Consider the following 22127-nt stretch of genomic DNA (forward strand, 5'->3'; position numbering starts at 1 on the left):
AGCTGAATAGGAAATGGAGCAGTGCTTCTCAAGATCCCCAGGCATATTAAGATCTTTGCCCTTCCTGTGACCAGTGTAGAGTGCACTGGAAATTTACATCTATGTCTTGGAAGAAACTGGTAACTGGCCTGGTTTGAATGGTTCCAGTGGCTGTTAACGAGAGGGAAGAATCCCATAGTACAACCATGGCCAACTTTTGGGGTTTGGCATGTGGTGAAGCAAATATTTCCCCCATGTTATAGAAAGGCCTCAGTCATTGTCTACAAGTGGTGTTTATAGGACTAGAAGAGGGCTTTTTCTTTATCGATTTATGTATAGACAATACTAATCAGGAAGAAATATTATATATCACTAGAGAGAAATTACTGGGACAAGATACAGGCATGGGAAATACTTCATAAGAAGTGATCTGCAAATAGGCATGCATGTAGAGAACTATTTTTAACTTACATTTAGTTAGAAGAAACAGAATTAATTGAGATCAAAGCATTGGATAAAACATCATAGTGGAAAAGATGACTGTGTTATCATCAGCAAGGTAAATGGAGATTGAGATTTAGTAAAAAGTGAAAAATTGTTCAGATTGTGGTGAGAGAGAAAAACTGAAGCAGGACTTGGAAACAATTTACTCAGAGGTCAAGAACTGAGATCTGTTGGGAATGGCTCAGAGTTACAGAACATTAAGGAAATTATTGAATCTATGTCTTGTGCATTGCTTATGTCTTTCATTCATTCCAGTTTTTGGTTCATTTATTCATTGCAATTTTTTTGAGTGCACTGGGAAACAGTAGTTTACCTGTGGGGCAGGCATTGTGTCAAAGAGGATTAAAGTACCACTTAGAATGCCTACCTCCCATATCAGGGTGCCTGGTTTGTGTTCTGGCTACTTTGCTTCTGATCCAGCTTCCTGGGAAGCAGCAGATATGGGTCCAAAGTAATTGGGTCCTTGTCATCCCAGAGGTGTTCCTGGATCCTGGTTTCAGCCTGGCCCTTCCCTTTACTTCCTCGCACAAAGGTCATAGTCATTGGTATGGTTTTATAAGAGGTCATATTTATAGCTCCATGTACATTGTTTGCTGCAGTTGAGGAGCAAAGCTTTCCTTTCCTTCACTGATGTGTCACTTGAGATTTAGTTTGCTACTCAACAAGACACCTGAGCCAGGAGAAACTCAGTGGGTTCAGGCGGAGTGGTGTTTCTAGGATCTTAGCAAAACTGCAGTAAGCAGGAATGCTGCTGAATGAAGAAAGCCATTGCTGTCAACTTTTTGTGGTTTCTGTAGGGACCCTCTCTTTTCTGAACCCTGTTGAGGACCTGATCATCTGGTTTCCAATTGTATGGTGAGTATATGTGGGGAACCACGGAGGCAGGGTTTTGGCAGAAGGAAGGAAAAATGAACCACTATGTGCTGAAAATGTGCTATGTTTCAGTCAATAGTGTGAATGGGCAGTATGTCTATAGGATAAAACATTGTAGGCTTTCAAAGAAATCAACTGGACCAATTCCAGTTTCAAATGGCAGCTGGCTAACTGGAGTTGCCCCTGACACAATCTCTCTTGATTCCCAATTAACCTGTCTAATAAAGACATAGAGATGGCATACTCTACCATCATGAAAGTGAGGTTTTGCTTTTCCTCTCCTATTCTTTCTGTTGGCGTGGAGATATAGCATTTGCAGCAATTAAAAAATTGGACAGCTGTCTCTTACGTTTGTGAGAATTGCTTTTTGCTGCAGCCAAGTCTTGCCATCTTCAACACATGCTTTGAAGATCACATGTTTTTAAAAAATGAGAGGGTAGAAAATCAGGGCCAGGACACCTTGCTCTGGGGAGGAATGAGTCTAAAGTTGTGTAGCGAAGGACAGAAGGAAGGACCGCGTGAGTAACAGGAATGGGTGGGGACTGAAGCTTTCCTCATAGTGTTGGTTTTATGAATTTCAGAAAATAAGCAGGAATTGGAGAGATTCCACCTAAGTAGAAAAGGATTCTGTTGGATAAATCATTGAAACAAAAAAGAAATTTGAAACAAATGTATTTCTCAAACACAAATAAATCTCAAAATCTCTGTGTAAATGTCAAATAAAAAGATAAAATATTCCATGAGAGAAAATTTCAGGCCCAGATATTTTCATTGGTGAATCTCTCCATCTCATCATAATTTTAAATTATTTATATATTTATGTGAAAGGCATATTTACAGAGAGAAAGTGAGAGAGAACTCTCCCATCTGTTGGCTTACTCCTCAAATGACCTCAATGGCCAGAGCTGGGTGTGTATGAAGCCAGAAGTCAGGAGCCTCTTTCGGTCTCCCAGAGAGATACAGGAGCCCAGAAACTTGGGCCATATTCTGTTGCTTTCCCAGGGTGATGAACAGGGAGCTGAATCAGAAGCGGAGCTGCTGGGACCTGGACCGGCCCATATGGGATGCTGGCACCACAGGTGGAGGCTTAGCATACTATACCATGGAACTGGCCCCTGTTTGTTTTATTTGAGAGTTAGATTTACACAGAGAGAAGGAGACACATGCACATACACACGTAGTTCTTTCATCTGTTGATTCATTTGCCCAGATTGTTGTAGCAGTCAGCACTGGCCAGGCTGAAGCTGAGAGTTTCTGCTGGTTCTCTCACAGGGGTGGCAGGGGCCCCAGTACTTGGGTCGTCTTCTACTGCTTTCCCAGGGTGATAACAGGGAGCTGAATTGGAATTGGAGTAGCTGGGACTTGAGCTGGTGCCCAGCTTTACCTACTATGCCACAATCAGGGCCTCAATTGCACCATATTGAAGGAAGGAGTGACAGTGTTCTTACAAAAACTCTTGCTTTAAATAGAGGAGGCGGGATTTCATTTCAGGCATTCATTTATGCAGCAATAATATAAAAACATGATTTCCTTTCTACGTCTCAAATCAAAGAATTCCTGACAAAATTCTTGAAGATGGGCTCAAAAATCCTTAGCAAAAGATTAGTAAATGAAATCCCGTATGTGTAGAGGCTAACATTTTTTGACCAAAGGAATTTATTCCACAAATGCAAAATTGGTTTCATGTTTGAAAATTCAACAGTATCATTCACCACATTATCAGGATTCAGGAGAAAGGTGTGTTTAAGACAAAAGGCATTTGAAACATGACTGAGTTCCTGGTCTAGCTTTTTGATTGTTTCCCCTGATAGTTGAAGGAAATGTCTTCCAACTCATGAAATTCTTTCCTCTACCTTGCTCATTCTATTATTGAGGCTTTCAACTGAATTTTTTATTTGCACCATTGTGTCCTTCATTTCTGAGAATTCTGCTTGATTTTGTCTCATTGTTGCTATTTCTGTGTGACCTATTCCTTAAATTCCTTCAACTCCTGTATGTGCTTCTTGCTGTTGTTAAGAAGTGTTATAACAAGTTAAAAATTTTTTGATTCCTCCATTTCTTCTGTGTCTTCCTCAGTTAACTCTGAGGTTGACAAAGGCTTTTGCTCCTCTGCAGGAGACGTATCAGTAGTATTCATTGTGCGGCTGTCTCTTCTTTTGTATTCGATCGTTGTACTTCTGGTTAGCAGAGTCCTCTCCTTAGCTTAGGCTGTGTTGCCCACAGGTCTTAGGTTGATTTTATTGATTGTGTTCGGTACCTGGTTCATTGTTTGCAGTCACTTGTTCCACTCCCTCCAGCAAGTTTCAGACCTGGGCTCTTGTGCTAGACTTCCGCCACCGTCTCCATAGCTCCAGCTCCTGGCTCACCACTTTTCATCATCTATGATCCTGTGCTGTGGCTGCACCATTGCCTAGGCAGCCTTTCTCTCACTCCTGGCTTGAGCAGTGCCCAGATGAGGGAGATGCCAGCTGTTCTAAATCACTGGGTTATCACTGGTGCTGATCTTGCTGGAACCTGCTAGCCATTAGGTCTGAAAACCACCTGGACCTAGTTTTGGTGGAATGCTTAGGATGCCAAGTTGATACTGTTTTCCTTGTGAGACTAGAGCAATGTGTTGAACCAAAAGTGAGTTCTCTCCTAGCTCAGCACTTGTGCAATTCACTGTTGTTTTTTTAACCCCACAGACTTATTCTTCATTACATACAATGGTGTCAGATGTGGTACTGGTGGAGGTCTGTTGGCCCTTAGGTCTGGAGGCCACCTGGACCTATTTTGAGTGGAACCTGTAGGATGCCAAGTGGGTACTGTTTTCTCTGTGGGACCAGTGCAATGTGTTGAGCGAGATGTGGGTTTTCTCCCAGCTTAGTGCACATAGACCTCACTGTTGTTCCTCCAGCCTACAACTCCCTACCCAGCCCTTTCCTCAGTACTCAAAAGGGCGCCTGATGTGGTACTGGTGGGGATCTGAAACATGAAATACACCCTGCTCCTGCACCCACTGGCTTGGGCTGTGCTACTGTGCTTCTGTTTGTGGTAAAATCAAGTCAATCAGCAGGATGGGAAGTTCTATGCCTGGGTTCATCTCCTGTGTTCCTGGTTAACTCCCCTTACCACCTGCATGGACTGCATTGAAAACTTGGAAAATGTGCAATAAATATATAACTGATTTTCAGATGATGAAAGATATGCTAGACCTAAGAGCAATGGAAAGAGTCAAACGGATACAAACAATATATTTGGCGCTAAAAAGAGTGAATTTCTGTTTTAAAAATGTTATCGTAGGCAATAAAAGGAAAATATAAAAATTGGAAACATATTTTGAACAACTACAGCCTAAAAGTTAGTACCATTAATAGACACAGAAAGCTTTTAAATCAGTCTCCTCCCCTCCCAAAAGAAAACTGAAGGAAAACTGGCCATAAGACTTGCATATGTAATTTGGTGAAATCTGTTATTATTGAAAAATTCACATCAGAAATGACAGACATAATTTATTTTTATATTCACCGAGATATAAAAACACTTGTCTGATATAATTTTGTTAAATTTGTGATTTCCATGTTTTTCTGGTAAAAGTGATGTGAATTCTCACATGTCTGATCAGAGTGTTTCCTCAGGATAGAAACATTGATCATGCTTCTTTCTACTGATAATGTTTTATTCTTTAAGTTGTCCGGTAAGCATATGGTGGTTTATTATATCATAGCTATTTACAATGATGAGAATGTTTTTGAATGAAGGATGTGAAACTGGACCCGTATCAACTCCCCATGTGCAAAAACAAACTAAAAATGGATTCAAGACCTAATGTTAGAACTGAACCTAGGAACTGTTAGAAGAAAACGGGGAGGGGGGCGCTCCATGATATTTGAATGAGCAAGAACTTCCTGTTTCAGACCCCCAAAACACAGAAAATAAAGACAAAAATAGGCAAATAAAATTTTACTAAGTTAGAGGGCTTTTGTACAGCAAAGGAAACAATAAGCAGAGTGTAAAGGAAACTTATAGGATTCTATAAAACATATAGAATGCTAGAAAATATTTGAAAGGTATACATTTGACAAAGGGTTGCTATCCAAGATGCATAAGGAACTCAGACAACTCAAACACAAAGTTAAACAAATAATCTAATGAAAAGGTGGGCTATAAACCTAAACATATATTTCTCAAAGGAAACCATATAAATGGTTAAATGAAAAACTGTTCAGGGTCCAGAGCGGTAGCCTAGTGGCTAAATTCCTTGCCTTGGAAGTTCTGGTTCTAATTCCAGTGGCCCCGCTTCCCATCCAGTTCCCTGCTTGCAACCTGGGAAAGCAGTCAAGGATGGCCCATTCGGATCCTGCACCCACATGGGAGATCTGGAGGAGGCTCTGGGCTCCTGGCTTCAGATTGGCTCAGCTGCAGCCATTGTGGCTGCTTGGGGAGTGGATCAATGGACGAAAGATCTTTCTGTCTTTCCTCCTCTCTGTGTATCTCACTTTTCAATAAAAATAAATAAATCTTAAAAAAGAGAAAGGAAACGGTATAAGGAGACACTTGCCATGCTGTTGTTGAGCATGTACCTTAGTGTAACATTGTGGAAAGCACCATTCAGATTCCTTAAAAATCTCGAGCTAGAACTACTAGATGATCCAGCAATCCTCCTCCTCCTGAACTTGCATCCAAGGGAAATCAAATCAATCTGAAAGAGGTATCTGATCTCCCATATTCATTGTAACATGAATCTCAGTAGCCAAGAAATGGAAATAATCCACGTGTTCATGCATTAGTGAATGGATAAAGCAAATGTGGAATCTCTAGACAGACAATGGAATATTTTTCAACCATAAAATAGATACAGTCGGGCCCGGCAGCATGGCCTAGCGGCTAAAGTCCTCGCCCTGAACTCCCCGGGATCCCATATGGGCGCAGGTTCTAATCCCGGCAGCTCCACTTCCCATCCAGCTCCCTGCTTGTGGCCTGGGAAAAGCAGTTGAGGACGGCCCAATGCACTGGGACACTGCACCCACGTGGGGGACCCGGAAGAGGTTCCTGGTTGCCAGCTTCGGATCGGCGAGTACCGGCCCGTTGCGGCTCACTTGGGGAGTGAATCATCGGACGGAGGATCTTCCTCTCTGTCTCTCCTCCTCTATGTATATCTGGCTGTAATAAAAAATGAATAAATCTTTAAAAAAAAAAGATACAGTCTTGTGATTTGCAACAACATGGATGGAATTGAAAGTCACAATCAAATATCAAATTACCTCATTCATATGTGGAGTTTAAAAATTAGCTTATTTCGTAGACGTTAAAAACATAATGGTGGTTACTGGAGGCTGGGGAAGGAAGCGGAGAGGGAGTGATGGAGAAAGTTAAGTATCAGGTAAGAATTAGATTAAGACGTTCTGGAGTTCTATGAGTAATCATAGATAATGTTAGCATATAGCATTCCTCTATCTAAATGCAGAACTTAGAAGATTGGATTTTGGATGTTTTGACTATAAATGATCCAATCGTTTGTTAAAAGATTGGAAGGATAAATATATTTACTCTGATAGGGCGTTACACAATGTTTACATGTAATGAAACACCACATTGGAATCTATATACATGTATAATTTTTATATGTCTGTTAAATTTAAAATATCTACATAGTGATGTTGACAAGATTTTAAATAATATTCTATAAAAAGAAAATTTACCTCTAACTTTTAATTTCTATGGTGTGAGCCCTTACATCCAGGTCTTTGTTCTATTCTGGAATCCATTTTTGTAGATGGTATGAGACAGAGTCCATCTTCATTTTTTGGACATGTGACTGTGCTGTTGTCCCAACATCATTTGTTGAATTATTCTTTTCCAGTTGGGTCATCTTGGCAGCCTTGCCAAAAATCATTTGATTATAGTCACTTGAATTTATTTCTTGATTCTCAGTTCAGCTCTACTGATCTGCACATTTAATTGTACTGTTAATTTTTAGTAAGTTTGGAAGTTGGGAATCGTGAGAGCTCCAACTTGATTTTTTTTTTGCGGGATTGATTTGGCTACCCTGGAGCATTTGCATTACAAATAAATTTCAGGATACATCTGTCAATATCCAGCTTGGATTCTAATGAGAATTCAAATCACAAACTAGTTTGATGAAGAGTGTTATCTTTTGCAACATTAGGTCTTCAATCCATGAACATGGAATGTTTTCTGATTTTCTCGACCTTTCATTTCTTTCACTAATATACTATATTTGATAGAGCATAGATTTTCACTTTTTGCTTATAAAATTTATTCTTATTTTCTGTTTTTGATGTTATAAATTTAATTCTTAGAGTTGTTGTTTGTAAGTGTGCAGAGATGCAAATGATTTCTACTGCTCTTGTCTCTTGCAATCTTGTTGAACTTGTTCATTAGGTTTGTCTTTCAGAAAGTGAACTTCCTTCTGTTTTCTTTACATAAGATTAAATCATATGAAGGTAGAGCTAGTTTGATTCCTTCCTTTCCAATCTAGATGTGTATATCACTTTTTCTTTTCTAATTGCCTTAGAACCTCCAGGACAGTGTTGAATGGGAGTGGTGAGCAAAGCCATCCTTGTCATGTTCCTAAGGTTAGGGGAAAGCATCCAGTCTTCCACCGTTCAGTATGATGCTGGCTGTTGGTTTTTCATAGGGACCGTGTATCAGGCTGAGGACTTGCTGAGTGTTTTTATACTGCTAGGTTTGTCAAATGTACTTTCTACATCTAGTGAGATGATCATGTGATGTTTCTTTATTGTATTATTTTATTTTTACTCCATTGATCTGCTAATTGATTTTTAAATGTTATAGGTACCTTATTTTTAGGAGTGTTCTGTGTGAATAGGTGTGTTTATGAATGAGAGTGAGTCTACTCTGTGGTCTGGGGGTCCTAGTCTGTGGTGTGGCTGTCTCTTGGGGTGGGAGGAGGTGGGGAGGGAGCATCCAATCCAGATCTCTAACTGCTCTTGCCCAGTGGTTTTCTTCTAGATGCCGACACAGTGCCTTGCAACAGTCAAGTCCAAACTTACACCTCCAGCTGGTAGACATGTTTCAGGTTAATTAGGGGCCTCAGTCAATTTAGTTCATGGGCTATAATTACAAGCACCTAAGACATGCAATTTCTGTTTTAATTAAAATAAACAATATGGAGGGACTGACATCACACCAGGGCAACTGGTGTGCAAGGAGTAGGTAATTACCCCAAAGCAGAACCTCTTGCTGTGAGGCAGTCTGTTGGGATGTGCAGTGGAACACTCGGCCTGGCCATTCTGTCAAAGGCTAATTACCCACTTCCAACCACCGCTTAAACTAGATGGGTTGGTTGGTTTTGGTGATGACATTAGAATATGCTCTCTTCAAGTTGGAACTGAGCTGTGACCTCTGGTGTGTGTGTGTGTGTGTGTGTGTGTGTGTGTCTTTGCATATGTGACGTTCCTCCAAATGTGTTGAACTCTACTGTGTGCCCACAAATACATGCTGTAAGTCAAATAGTTCTTGTTTTAACTAGTACTTTCAAGAATTCTTTGGGGTGTGGGAGTTACTCTTGCTTTGAGAAATAATAGTTCACTTGGAGAGGGCAAGACCCATCCCAACTGCCCAGTCTTGGAAATGACTGGAATTTGGGGAAGGGGAGAGAAGAAAGAAAGGAAGTGGGACCAAGAGTAGAGAGAGATACAGAGAGAATATCAGTGACTTTCTGGGGTTTGGTGAAGATCAAGGAAGAGGGATTTCATTCTGCCTTGATGGAGACGGGTTGGAAATCCTGGGAGAGAAAGGGAATACTTGGAGCAGGGGACCAACAGAGACCAAAGACTGTAAATGCCTGGGATTTTTCAGAGATCTTGCTTAGGGAGTGCATTTGCCACAGGCACCCAAGGGAATCCACATTTGCTTTAGAAAAGAAATCTCACTGTGGCACTGTGCCACGTGAAACTTCCGAGGGCTCCCATCTCTGTCTGGATAAAGTACAGGCTTAGCTAGATGGAGTTGGAGACTGAAAATGGCCCCCAGAGGTATCTGGTCCTAATCCCAGAAACCTGTAAGTATAACCTTTTTTTTTTTTTCCATTTGGAAAAAGAGTTTTTGCAGATGTGATTAAGTTAAGGATTTTGAGAGGAGTGGATTAGCCTGGATTATCTGGGTGGGCCCGAAATACCATCACATGTCTTCTCTTACAAGGGGGAGGTAGAGGGGGGCTTTACCACACACGGAGAGGAAGCAACAGAACCAGGGGGGCAGAGTGGAGCGGTTCGAAGGAAGTAAAAGGCTGGGAGAGGCTAGTAACAGAGCAATGCGGCTTCAGGGCACTTTGCTGTTAGCCTAATGAAGCTGATTTTGGGCTTTTGGCTATGAGAAATGAAGGGAATACATTTCTCCTGTTTGCCTTCTTTAAGTTTGGGAAAGACTCAGATGGTTTCACCAGACACAGGATTTAGCCCCTGCCTTCGTCTTCAGCCCCGCTGCCTGCTATTAAGCCGACTTGAAGCTCTCAGGCACACATGTGCGCATGCTAAACTCCCCACCTGGAACACCAACCCTGAGAGAAGGGGCATGCTGCAGATAAGCTGAGCAAGTGGACAGAAGAAAGCTCTTCAGGACACTGCTAAGCTTGCCTGAGTCAGTCTGAGTGTAGTCTTAGGCTGAGATGGTACCCTCTCGCCCAGTTCCCTGGCCAAGACTCATGGCCTAGCATGTTGGGAAAGCACAACTGTTACACTGGTGACCTGGTGTACCAAGAGTGATGCCTTCTTGGGCACAGGGGAACCAATACAAGCTTTGGTGTCTGATGGAGTCAGATAGGATCTCTGTGATCGTATGAGCCATGTAGCCTGAAATGTTACTTAAACTTTCTGAATCTCAGTTCTTACATGCGTAAAATGAAGCCTGTCATAGTAGTCTGGGAGGGGTATCAATGGCTTTAACACATGTTTGTGGCACTCCCATTGTCCAAGACCACACCAAGTACCTGCCTTCATCAGGATGTGTTTGTGAGGGATGCTGAGAGAGTAAGATGTGGCCCGCAGCAGAGATTGTCTTTCAGGTTTCCACCCTGTCGGAGGCTGTGTTTTCTCAGGAGGCTGTCTCTGGCCCATAGCAAGTCTTGAGACGGCAGTTTTGAGTCAGTGTGCAGGGGTGGGACTGACAAGCTTGTCATGATGGAGACTCCGGGAAACGGCCATCATTTTCACAAAAGGGAGGTCCAGGGGTGGTGGGCATTAGTGAGCAGTGAATTCACTCTGGATAGCTCTCCTGCACCCCTGTGCCCACTTGGGCTCTTGAGGATGACATGAGTTGAGGCAGACATGAGTTCTGTTAGGTGTGCACGAAGCTGCCTGGGGAGCTGTGCCCTTCACAATCAGGCCCGTGGTGTTTTGTGTCTCGTATTTGCACAGCATGTGTTGTCGATTTGTTATTACAGAGCTACCTTCTGTTATTCTCTTTCCCTGGGAAAGAGATTTGGAAGAAATGATGGGGAAATGGGGGTTCAGAGATGTGAAGTTCTTTCCTTAAAATCACACAGCTTTCACACAGCAGAAGAAAGCTTCAAGGCCAAGATTCCTGAGCATTGCCACTGATAAGGCAGCTTTTACTCACACACACACACACCACTCTCATTTGCACAGGGCATCACAGTAGGACATTTAACAGCATGTGTTCCAGTTGAATGTTCTCTGTCACATTTTATTGATGTAACAATAAGTTGCTTTTCTGAGCCTCGGTTTCCTCATCTGTAAAAGGGAGATGATGGCATGACATTTTTCAAAGGGTCAAAGTTGACGTTAAAGGAAATGATGAATGTTAAGTGTTAATTTCTCTATGCAGCAAGCACCATCTGAGGCACTGGAATTCCCAATCCCTTCTCTTGGAATGATCACTGAAATATATTGTTTCAAATGTGAGATAAGAGGGAAGGCAACACACTATCCAACAGATCCTAGTTCTAGAAGGAAGGCTAAGAAAAGCCCAGAACTGAGGACTACAGTGGTACTAAAATATTGTCTGGGGTCTGCTGTTGGGTGGCCCTTTTCTGCCCACCTTGCTATCTTACGTATCCATACCTGGCTGATTTCAGTCTTGGCTCTGGGAAGATCTGGAGAGACAAACTCCAGGGCAGTTTCCAGACTAGCACTGGGGACAGAAAGGCTGCCGCTTGATCACTTCACCCCAGAGGTCTGCACAAGCTGCTACAAGCTCACAGAGGGCAGGAGACAGCAGCGCCCCAGACGTTTCTGCGGTTTGTCTGGGAAGAATGTCTCTCTTGCTGGGCAGGGCTGTCTGTTCCCTGGGGCCACCTTGGGGTCGGCAGAACCAGGATCTGTCAGACTGGCAGCCTGTCCCTGTATCCAGTTCTGTATTTCTACTTCCAGATCCAGACCCCAGGGGGTTCATCACTGCACACCTGTGGTGGCAAATTGAACCCCTTTATACTCAAGAGGGGAAGGGTAGTTGATATCCCCACCTCTCTGTGCAGAGTGCAATAACATAGCATGAGCCTATCGGTCTTGGCATGTGATCAATAACCCCACGAATGTGGCAGCAGTGCTTTTTGCTGTCACGATGACTAGTACCAGTGCCAGCATTATGACTGTCATCATCGCCGGGTCCTCATTACTGGGCGACATCAGATATGCAGTAGCAATTCTAAACTTCAGGGCCCCCATGGCGCTAACTGGCTGCTCTTTTCGGAGCCTCCTCCTTGCAGCCGCTCAGAGCCTCAGCCTTTTTCACTGAGCCATTCAAGTGATCACCTCTGGGGGAAGCTAGGCAAAGTGATCCTGCTTCTTTCAGCCTCGGTTGCCTTGGCAGATGAGTAGGGGCAAATCTAAAAATTCACTGAGTGCAGCTAAGCAGATACAAAGATGCTAAGCACAACCTGCCTGGCTCAGTGCCTAGCCTTTGCTAAGTGTCTGGGATGGGTCACAACTGTCCACCTAGTGGAAGCTTAAAATGTGAGGGTTTTGCTGCATGCAGTGGCAGCAGAAACAGAAAGCTATTTTGTTTTCATCTGCATCCTGTCATGTCTTTGTTTGCAATGATTCATTCTAAAGCGAGGTACGAGCTTTCTCTCAGTCTCTGTTGTCAGCTACTCTTTCTCATGTCATCTGTTTTTTTTATATATATTTTTCTATGTATGTGAAAGTCAGAGTTACAGTGAGAGACAGAGAGAGAATCTTCCATCTGTGGTTCACTCCCCAAATGGCTGCAACAACCAGGGCTGGAGCAGTCCAAAGCCAGGAGCCAGCGGCTTCTTGTGGATCTCCCATGTTGGTGGCGGGCCACAAGGACTTGATCATCCTCTGCTGCTTTCCCAGGCATTAGCAGGGTGCTGGATTGGAAGTGAAGCAGCCGGGACTTGAACTGGTGTCCATTAGAGGATGCCAGTGCTGCAGACGGTGGCTTGGCCTGGTATACCACAATGCTGGTCCCTCCCTCAAGTCATTGCTTAAGTACTGCTTTTTCTCTCTTCCAGATTTCCCAATCTGTGTTATTCCGTCATTTCTCTAGGAAGTTTCTTCCATTTCTCAGATCAATTTTCTCCCTTGGCCACCACCAAACCATTATCTGCTGCCCTCTCGAATGCTGACTCTAAGTATCCAACTTTCTACTGAAAAAGCTGTCCCTGGGTGACCCAGTGGAAACTAGTTCTTTGCAAACACAGACCGCCTTCTGTCTTCATGTCACAGAGATAGTGCCACCCATCAGGGGTCACGGCTGAAATCCAGACATCATTCTATACCCCTTTCTGTCCTACATACACACTGCATACTCTCTCTTCTTTTCCTTCGCTCCCTGCATCTTTCCTTTCTCTCATACAGTCATTCAACACACATTTCAAGCATTTACCAGAGTCTGCTGTGTTACCCTCTGCTTGTTGGGCCGCTAGATCACTATATCTTCTTAGTATTTCCCCTACACAGCTAAGAATTTTAGAAGCCCAGCTTTTTGGTTGTAAATGACAGAACACATATCTATGTAGGAACTCAACAAAATATTCTGGGTAGCTCCCAGAAATGATGGATGAATTAAAGACATTTACTTGAGGCCAAACTTCTAAGACCAACCCAAACCAAATTGCAAATGTGGCTTGATGGTCAAACTGTGATTGCTGTTGCTGAAGTTACTATAGAGTCTGAGATACCAGAGACTTGACTTTATGATAAACTACTGTGGCCAACAGCAGCAATGCTGCTTCTGGGCTGCGGATTTGATTTGACAACCTGGTAGCCCTAAAGAAAAAACTTTGGCTGTTTCTTTCCAAGCGAAATCGTAAGTGAGCTCCAAACAGAGCCAATTCCTCCCATTGTACGCCACCTGGAGTGTCTAGTTAACGAAGGCTGGTTATACACTTGTGGCGTGGCTGCAAGGGCATATGAAGTCATTTGAGTTTTGACTTCTGCATTGGGGATTAGAACTCATTGTAGCATCACATTCACCGAGTTGCAAAGGGCTGCTAAAAAGACGATGTGCGGTCACACATGAAGATCACTGATTTCTACTATATAGTCTCATCTCATACTCTGTTGGGACTGTTGATGTCCTAGGCCCATCTCAACATCTCACCACGGTCTATATCTAGCCCAGTTCCAAGTCGGCCTGCTAGAATGCTATCTGCAGCATACTTAGGACATTGGCTGCCCAGTGTTTTTCTATTGTATCATATCATCCTAATCTTTCAGCAATCAAGGTGGTCTTTAAAAAAAAATCTGTGTGGTCACAAACTTCATTTTCTGCTACCACACTGTCTCTCTCCCTCTTCCTTTCTTGCTCCTTTTCCCTTCTTTTCTGAAATTCTTCTAGAAGGCATAAAGGTAAGAAAGCCATGACAGTCAATAGAGGCCAGATTGTCAGTGACACTTAGGGGACGCTATAGACCCATTGCAACTTGGAGTCCAAATGGCAGGCTGAGATTCTGTTGGCTGAGGATACATCCAGGGAATTCTTATAGTTAACCTGGCACCAATTTCAGTGACAGCCTCTAAATAGTTCCTGCACTGGACTAGAAATTCCACCATTTAAGGCTCGCTCTGGGTTCAGCAGCTCTGTGTATGACTCTTGTAAATGGTAATCCATAGAAAAAAACCCCTCAGATGTATGAGACTTTGGAGGAAAGGAGTATTTATGTGTCCATCTCTTGTGTTTTGGCTTCTTTCTTCCCTTGGCCCTCTAAGTTTGATGGGATTGATAAAGCCCAGAAGGCAGTGAGCCAGCAGAGAACCGGTAGGGAGAGGGATTATGGGGAAAGATCGTCACCCAGTGAGCTTGTGCCACCAACCTTAAGTACATAAGATGAATAATTGTTTTAGGACCAAAGTCATGATTACAGGGTGTGATCTCACCCTCTGTGACTATAGACTCAGAGAAGCAGTTAAATTTCCAAAGAGAACCCTTCCTGGTGTTAAAAAGGGAGAGAATCTGAGGTTAGAAGCAATGATGTACAGACTTTCCATTCTGCCAAAGGCGACTTGTCTTAGATTGACTGGGGTGGGGACAGCCACACTGGACAAACCAGGCTGTCCAGGCTGTTCCACCCACCCAGCCCTGCCCAATCCATGATCCACGGTAACCAGCACAGGAAGTGTGTTGAAAACCTTAGCCCCACCCTGGGTGGAGTTTAGAGTTTTCTCTGTTACCTCGGGCCCCATGCCTGGTATGTGTGCCTGTGGTGCTCAGGTATTCCATGCTCTAGCCTGATTGTGTGTCCTTGCATCAACACAGCTGCCACCTCAGTTGACAGAGGTGCATGTTGACAGAGACCCATGGTAAAATCTGTTCTATCCAGCAGGGGTCCTGCCAATCTCCCCACTTGTCAATGACTTTAACACTCTCAGGAAAGGATTTAAACACCAGCTCTGCAAATAGTAACACAAAAACATATCAGTGGCAACTGTTTATTGAGTGAGAATTATTTCCAAATACACAGAATCCTTCTTCTGTGCTTGCAGGCAGGATGTACTGGCTAAGACAACCTACCAGTGATGGAACTGTGGCCATGTTTTCCCACATTCTTCCATGAGCCTCTGCTTTCTCTTCTGTGAAACTGGCATGTTAACGCCCATGCAGCAGAGGGATATTGAGAAGATTAAGAAGAATGATATCCATGAAGGGCTTAGCAGAGTTCCTGGGACATGGTAAGTAATAATAAAACCAATGATGTTCACTATTTGCTTGCTTGCTTTAAAAGAATTGCTATTAAGTCATAGTTATGATATAACAAGATATTTTTTTAAAAAATATTTATTTATTTTAATTGCAAAGTCAGATATACAGAGAGGAGGAGAGACAGAGGAAGATCTTCTAACGCTCCCCCAAGTGAGCCGCAACAGCTGGTGCTGTGCTGATCCGAAGCCAGGAAGTAGGAACTTCCTCCAGGTCTCCCAGGGTTCAGGGTCCTAAAGCTTTGGGCCATCCTCCACTGCTTTCTCAGGCCACAAGCAGGGAGCTAGATGGGAAGTGGAACTGCCAGGATACGAACTTGCACCCATATGGGATCCTGGTGCATTCAAGGCAAGGACTTTAGCCACTAGGCCATCACTCTGGGTGCAAGACATTTATTTTAATTGACCAATTCAGTGATTGCATGCATTAATCAATGTATAAAACATTTTTACCATTCCTCCAATTTTCTACATAATTCTACCCAGTCATTGCCCATGGTCCCAGGCCACCACTGATCTGCTGTTTAGTATTTTAGTTTAAAGTCATTTTTTTCTAGACCTTATAAAAAAAGCATATAATGTTTGCTGTTTTGTGCTATGGCTTGTTCTGTTCAACAAGGTGTTTTAGATTTATTTGTGCTGTGATATCTGTTAGTGTTTGTTCCGTTTTATTGCTGAGTGGGATATCATTGTGTGGGTTATGCTATAGCATGTATGATCTGCTCACCAAGAAATGGGAATTTGAGTTATTCCTAGTTCTTGGTTACTATGAATAAAGGTACTATAAACCATCCTACGTAGGTTCTTGAATGAACATCTATTTCATTGCTCCTGGTAAATATTAAAAGTGAGATGCTGGGTTATGGAGTGTGTGTTCAGGTTTCTAAGAGACTGCCAGACTGCTTTGCAAAGTAGTTGTGTTATTTCATAGTCACATTAGCAATGTGCAAAAGTTCCAGTTGCTTCACTCCTTCGTCAGCACTTGGTATTGTCAGTCTTTTTAATTTTAGCCATTCTAATTAGCATGCCATGTTGTCAACTTTTGTTTTTAAGTTCTATTTCCTGATGGCTTTTTTTTCATGTTCATTTAACTATTTGAATATTTTTTTCTTCAAAAGTGTTTTAGCCACTTTAAAAATCTGGGCTTTTTCATTATTATTGAACTGTAAGAATTCTTTAAATATTCTAGATATGTCCTTTGTCTGACCAAGTGTGATGAATATTTTTTCCAGCATGTAGTTTTTCTGGCTATGTTAATGGAGGCTTTCAAAAAGAAAACTATTCATAATTTGGAAGAAGTCCAATTTACAATTTTAAAAATGAACTTTTGTTAGAATCTGTGTAAAAATGTTTGTCTATTTCAGATTCCAGAGTTGCAAAGATTTTGTTTCTTACAAAAGTATCATTTAAAGCTTTTTTTTAAGAAAAAGGTTTATTTTTAACTTATTTGAATGGAAGAGTTATACAGAGGGAGGAAGGAGAGGTGGAAGAGAAGGAGAGAGAGAGAGAGAGAGAGAGAGAGGGAGAGAGAGAGAGAGAGAGAAAGAGAGAGAGAGAATCATTCATCTGCTGGTTCATTCCTTAAGCTGAGGCTGTGCCAGGCTGAAGCCAGGAACCTGGAGTCTCTCTTCCAGGCTTCCCATGTGGGTGCAGGTAAGTACTGGCACCATTTCCCACTGCTTTTCCAGGTGCATTCCTGGGAATTTGGATGTGCAGTGGAGAAACTTGTTCTAAACTGACTCCCAAATGGGATGCACCATCACACATGGCAACTTAACCTATCATGCCACAGTGTTAGCCTCACAGTTTTATCTTTAAAGTGAGACCTGTGATTAATACTTACATTAATTTGAATGTACAGTATGAGACAAAAGCCAAGATTATTCTTGCTCATGTTTTGCATGTGCAAGTCCAAATGTGTGGGGGTTATTTCTGAACTCTGTTGTGTTCTGTTAGTTTGTTCTTAAGCCAGTAGCACATGGTCTGATTTCTTTATTGTGAGTCTCGAAATCAGTTTGGAAAGTTTTCAAAGATGCTCTCCTTTTGAAACATTGTTCTGGTATTTCTAGATATTTTACATTCCCACAGGCATTTGAGAATCAGTTTTTCAATTTCTTAAAAAAACTGCTCATATTTTGATTGAAATACCAATGAAATCATAGGTCAGGAATAAATTTATAGTTTAACAATTTTGACGATTTCAATCTGTAAAGTAAGCATACCTTCCCATTTATTTAACTTTTTTTTTAATAAAACCTTTAACACTGCTTCCTCATTTGGACTATATAATTCTTGTATATATATTTTGTTAAGATTATCTCTAAGTATGTTTAAAATCACTTATTTAAGGGCAGAGTTACAGAAAGAAAGGAAGAGATATGGAGTGAGAGCTATTCCATCCACTGGTTTACACTCCAGATGACTGAAATGGGCAGCAATGGGCCAGGCAAAATCTAGGAACCTGGAGCTTCTTATGCATCTCTCAATGCATGGCAGGGGTCCAAGAACTTGGGCCATCTTCTGGTTTCCCAGTAGCTCAATTAGAAATGGAGTAGCCAGGTCTTGAACTAGTGCCCATGTGGGACTCCAGCATCACAGGTGGTAGCTTTATGCACTGTGTTGCAACACAAGTCCCTATCTCTAAATATTTTAAGATTTTGAAATGTATCCATGGAGCTGGTACAGGGGTATAGCATGAAAGTCTCCACCTACAGTGCTGGCTTTCCACATCTGCTCTGGTTCATGTCTCCCTGCTTATAACCTGAGAAAGGCAGCGGAGCATTGCTCAAGTCCTTTGGCCCTGCAACCATGTGGGAGACCTGGAGGAAGTTCCTGTCTCCTGCCTTCAGATTGACTCATCTCTGACCATTGCGGTCAGTTGGAGAGTGAACCAGCAGATGGAATCTCTGCCTCTATGATTCTGGGGCATCTACTTCCGAGGGCTGCCATGAAAGACAAGTAAGACAGCACACATAAAAGAACTTATCTAGAATGCTGGCACATATGTGTGCTAGTAGTGGTAGTAACAGAGCTAACAATACCATCTTCAACATAGGCAGAACAAATTTCTCAATGTTTGTTAGAAGGATTGAAATTACTTTTGGGAGGCACTGGTAGTAGGAAAGGTGAATGTGTGTGTGTGTGTGTGTGTGTGTGTGTGTGTGTGAGAGAGAGAGAGAGAGAGAGAGAGAGAGAGAGAAATCCTAGGTTGCTGGGAAGTGTTCTGTTTCTAGAATTGGGTGCTAGTTATACAGATGTGCCCAGTTGATGAAAAACCAGTAAACTATGCACTTACGATATATGTGAAATTTTGGGGGGTGTATATTGCAATTCCATAAGAAAAGAAAAACAGAGGCCATTGTTTGTATGGTTTTTGAGTGCTTGTCGTGTGACTGGCCCTGGTAAACTCCCTCTGCATGGGTGATTTTATTGAGCCCATAAGCTGGGTATTATTTTTACCCCGCATTTTATAGAAAACAACACTGAAACTCTGACATGGAGCCACTATCCATGGCCACAGAGTGGGTGAGTGGTGAAGATCACTGTCATTCCTGTCCTTAAGTCCCTATCACTGTGCGTTATGGACTTTCAGTTAGAATTTGGCTGGAAAGCATTTAGATTCCTTTGTTCCAGGGCGAAGGGTCTTTCTGGTGGATTTGTCTTCCCTAGGTGTGGGTGGGTTGGCTTGGAAGTGGACGGGACAGTGGGAGAGGAGCTGAGGGGGCCTGGGAAGACCCAGCAGGGCCACCTGGATGCTCTCATTGGCGTCGTTCCTCACTGCCACCCCAGCCTCTCAGAACCAGCCTACTCCCCACACAAACACTCTGTAATTGCCTGATCTGGCTCGGTGACCAGGGCAGGGGCTGGGCACATTTATTTTTCATTAAAAGTTCAGAATGAAATTGTGGGAGGTGAAGCTCAGCAGGGGGAGCTGCCTCAGAGAATGTGCTGACCTGTCCAAGCTTAACAGCCCCAAACACGTTGCCAGAACCTTCTGCCACCTTTCTGAGGTTTGCTTTCTTCAACGGGAACTTTTTAGGACATTGCCAACTTTACCAGGGCTCTGGGAGTGACTGCATAATGTGGAGATGGGAGTCACAGGAAGCAGGGGACCAGGATTTAATTTCCCTGTTATTTATCAAGTGTATTTTTAGCAGACTTCTTACGCTTTCCTGGGAACTCATTACCTCTCTGGTAGTGTTGCTGTGAGGAGCAATCCTCATGTTAGATGTTAAAGTATTTAGCAGGGGCAGGCATTTGCCCTAGTGTTTGAGACAGGGTTAGGATACCCATCTACCATAGCAGAATGTCAGGGTTTGATGCTAGCCTCTAGCTTCCGACTCCAGCTTCCTGCTAATGTGCAATCTGGGAGACAGCAGGTGATGGCTCCAGTGGTTGGGTCTCTGCCATTCCACGTGGAATCCTTGTATTAAATTACCAGCTCCCACTTAAAGTGGCTCAGCCCCTGGCTTTTGTACGCGTTTGCAGAATGAACCAGCAAATGCAAGATTTCTGCCTGTCCTTCTGTCTTCCCACATCTATATTTCTCAAATGCATTTGAAATACTAAGAACTCTATAACATAGCTGGTGCTAAGGAAATATAAAAAATGTTTGTAAACCATCAAGTGTCACTGCAGCAGATCTGCCTTTCCCAGGTCCACATGACACATGCTCCTGATGAGAGGCTTCTTGGCTGTGGTGGACAGTGATCCACCCACAAGTTTCTCTCTGGCACCTATATTTCAGACTCATCTACACATGCCCACACTATGTGGCATGTGACTGAAATGCCATCAGTTGTTGCTTTCGTGGGCCACAGGATGACCAGTAGCTTCTCTGAACTGGGCATGTGTTTTGATCTTGCTCTCCCTTATCTCTTTCATCTCCACTCCAGGATCTTGTTCTGTCCAACATGGCAGCCCTCTGGTTCAGATGTAGGTACCACCCATTAAAACCAGGCACAGCAGAGTGTCAGGAAGAGTCTCTGCTGCTGGCAGGGGTGTTGCTCTCTCTCTTCCTTGTGTGATGAAGACTGTACCCGGGGTTTCAAGGACTATCTTTGCTGTGCAGCCCTGGTAAAGCTGAACCTACAACCCTGTGACTAAAGTGAGAAAGGAACATCTGGAGGAGCCTGATTCTAGTCTCTGTTCTCTGTGATCTCATGCTTGGTAGTGTGAATAGTTGGGCTGAACCAGGATGGGTTCATACTTGGACCTTCCTTGTGCTTCTCAAATTCCCCTAAACAGGCCATGCTTTCCTCATGCTTAGGTCTTTGCATATGGGGTTGCCCGGCTCATTCTACCAGAGACATACTCGCACCTTCCATTTCCCTCCACATTGTATAATGGGATGCCTCAGCATCCACACTGTTCCTCTAGGAAGACTTCTCTGACCCTTTTGGTCTGAGCCTCTTCCCTGTGTCTCTGTCTTCTCTAACTCCCTATCACAATACAGAGTGTGCTGCATGGCAGGTTCTCACTGCTTATTGGTGCCTCCTCCCTACCTAGACTCTCAACTTCTACACATCAGGCATTCTCATTTATCAATATTATTGTTAAGGATTTAATTAATTTATTTGAAATCCAGAGATACAAAGGTGAGGAAGAGGGAGGGAGGAGGGAGGGAGAGAAAAGAGAAGAGATAACGAGAGGGAGGCAGTATCTTCCATCTGTTAATTCATTCCCCATGTGCCACAATAGCTGGGGCTGGGCTTCACTGAAGCCAGAAGCAAAGCTTTTTCCATGTCTCTTACTTGGATGCACAGCCCCAAGCACTTGGGCCATCTTCTGCTACTTTTCACAGGGCATTTGTAGGGAGCTGGATCAGAAATCAAGCAGCTGGTACATGAGCCAGTATACATGGGATGCCAGTGTTATAGGCAGTGGCTTTTACAAGCTATGCCACAAGGCTTCCCCCTCTCATTTATTATTATAATCCTAAAATAGGTGCTCAATAATGGACAGTATTCTGATTCTCCTGGGGACACTTGTTCTGACTTCTTTTTAAACAAGTTTTATTCTTCTTCTCATATAAGCCTGGGATTACAATATTGTTTGCCAAACATTCCCAGTTTCCATATATGTTCTTGTGCCAATTCTACTTTATGGAGCATCAGTGATATTCCTAAATATGGGGCTCTACTTCCTCCAACATATTCTGGTTGCCCTAGCTGTTTGTTCCATGGACCTTCTCCTTTTCTGTGTCCAATGTGTTCAGAGATACACTCACCATCTTTAACCTAGCCTTCTGAACTCGCTGTCATTCATTCAGAATTAGAGGTACTGTGAGGAATTAAGGAAGCACATGATTATTAGCCTACTCCCTCTGTCTGGTAGGAAGAAGTAATGTGGTTGAGTCTGATTTCAGTTGAAGATAGATTCCTTCACTGGATGGAAGCATGACCACTATGGCACTTCACTGTAACTCTCCGTGTGTCCCTCTCACTTCGACTTGGAAGCTCATCTTGTGTCATTCACAGCCTCTCCCACCCTTCCTCTTTCTCCTAACTATGTCAAGTGGTCTGATTGCCTCATAGATATTGGTTCTGCCACGTGGGCAAATTCTGAACTACATGCTGGGAGGAGCAAAGTGAGACATCACTCATGGTTTAAGGAAAATTAAAAATT

The sequence above is a fragment of the Ochotona princeps genome, chromosome 22 (genome assembly GCF_030435755.1).
Source record: "Ochotona princeps isolate mOchPri1 chromosome 22, mOchPri1.hap1, whole genome shotgun sequence".
In the NCBI taxonomy this organism is placed as follows: Eukaryota; Metazoa; Chordata; class Mammalia; order Lagomorpha; family Ochotonidae; genus Ochotona; species Ochotona princeps.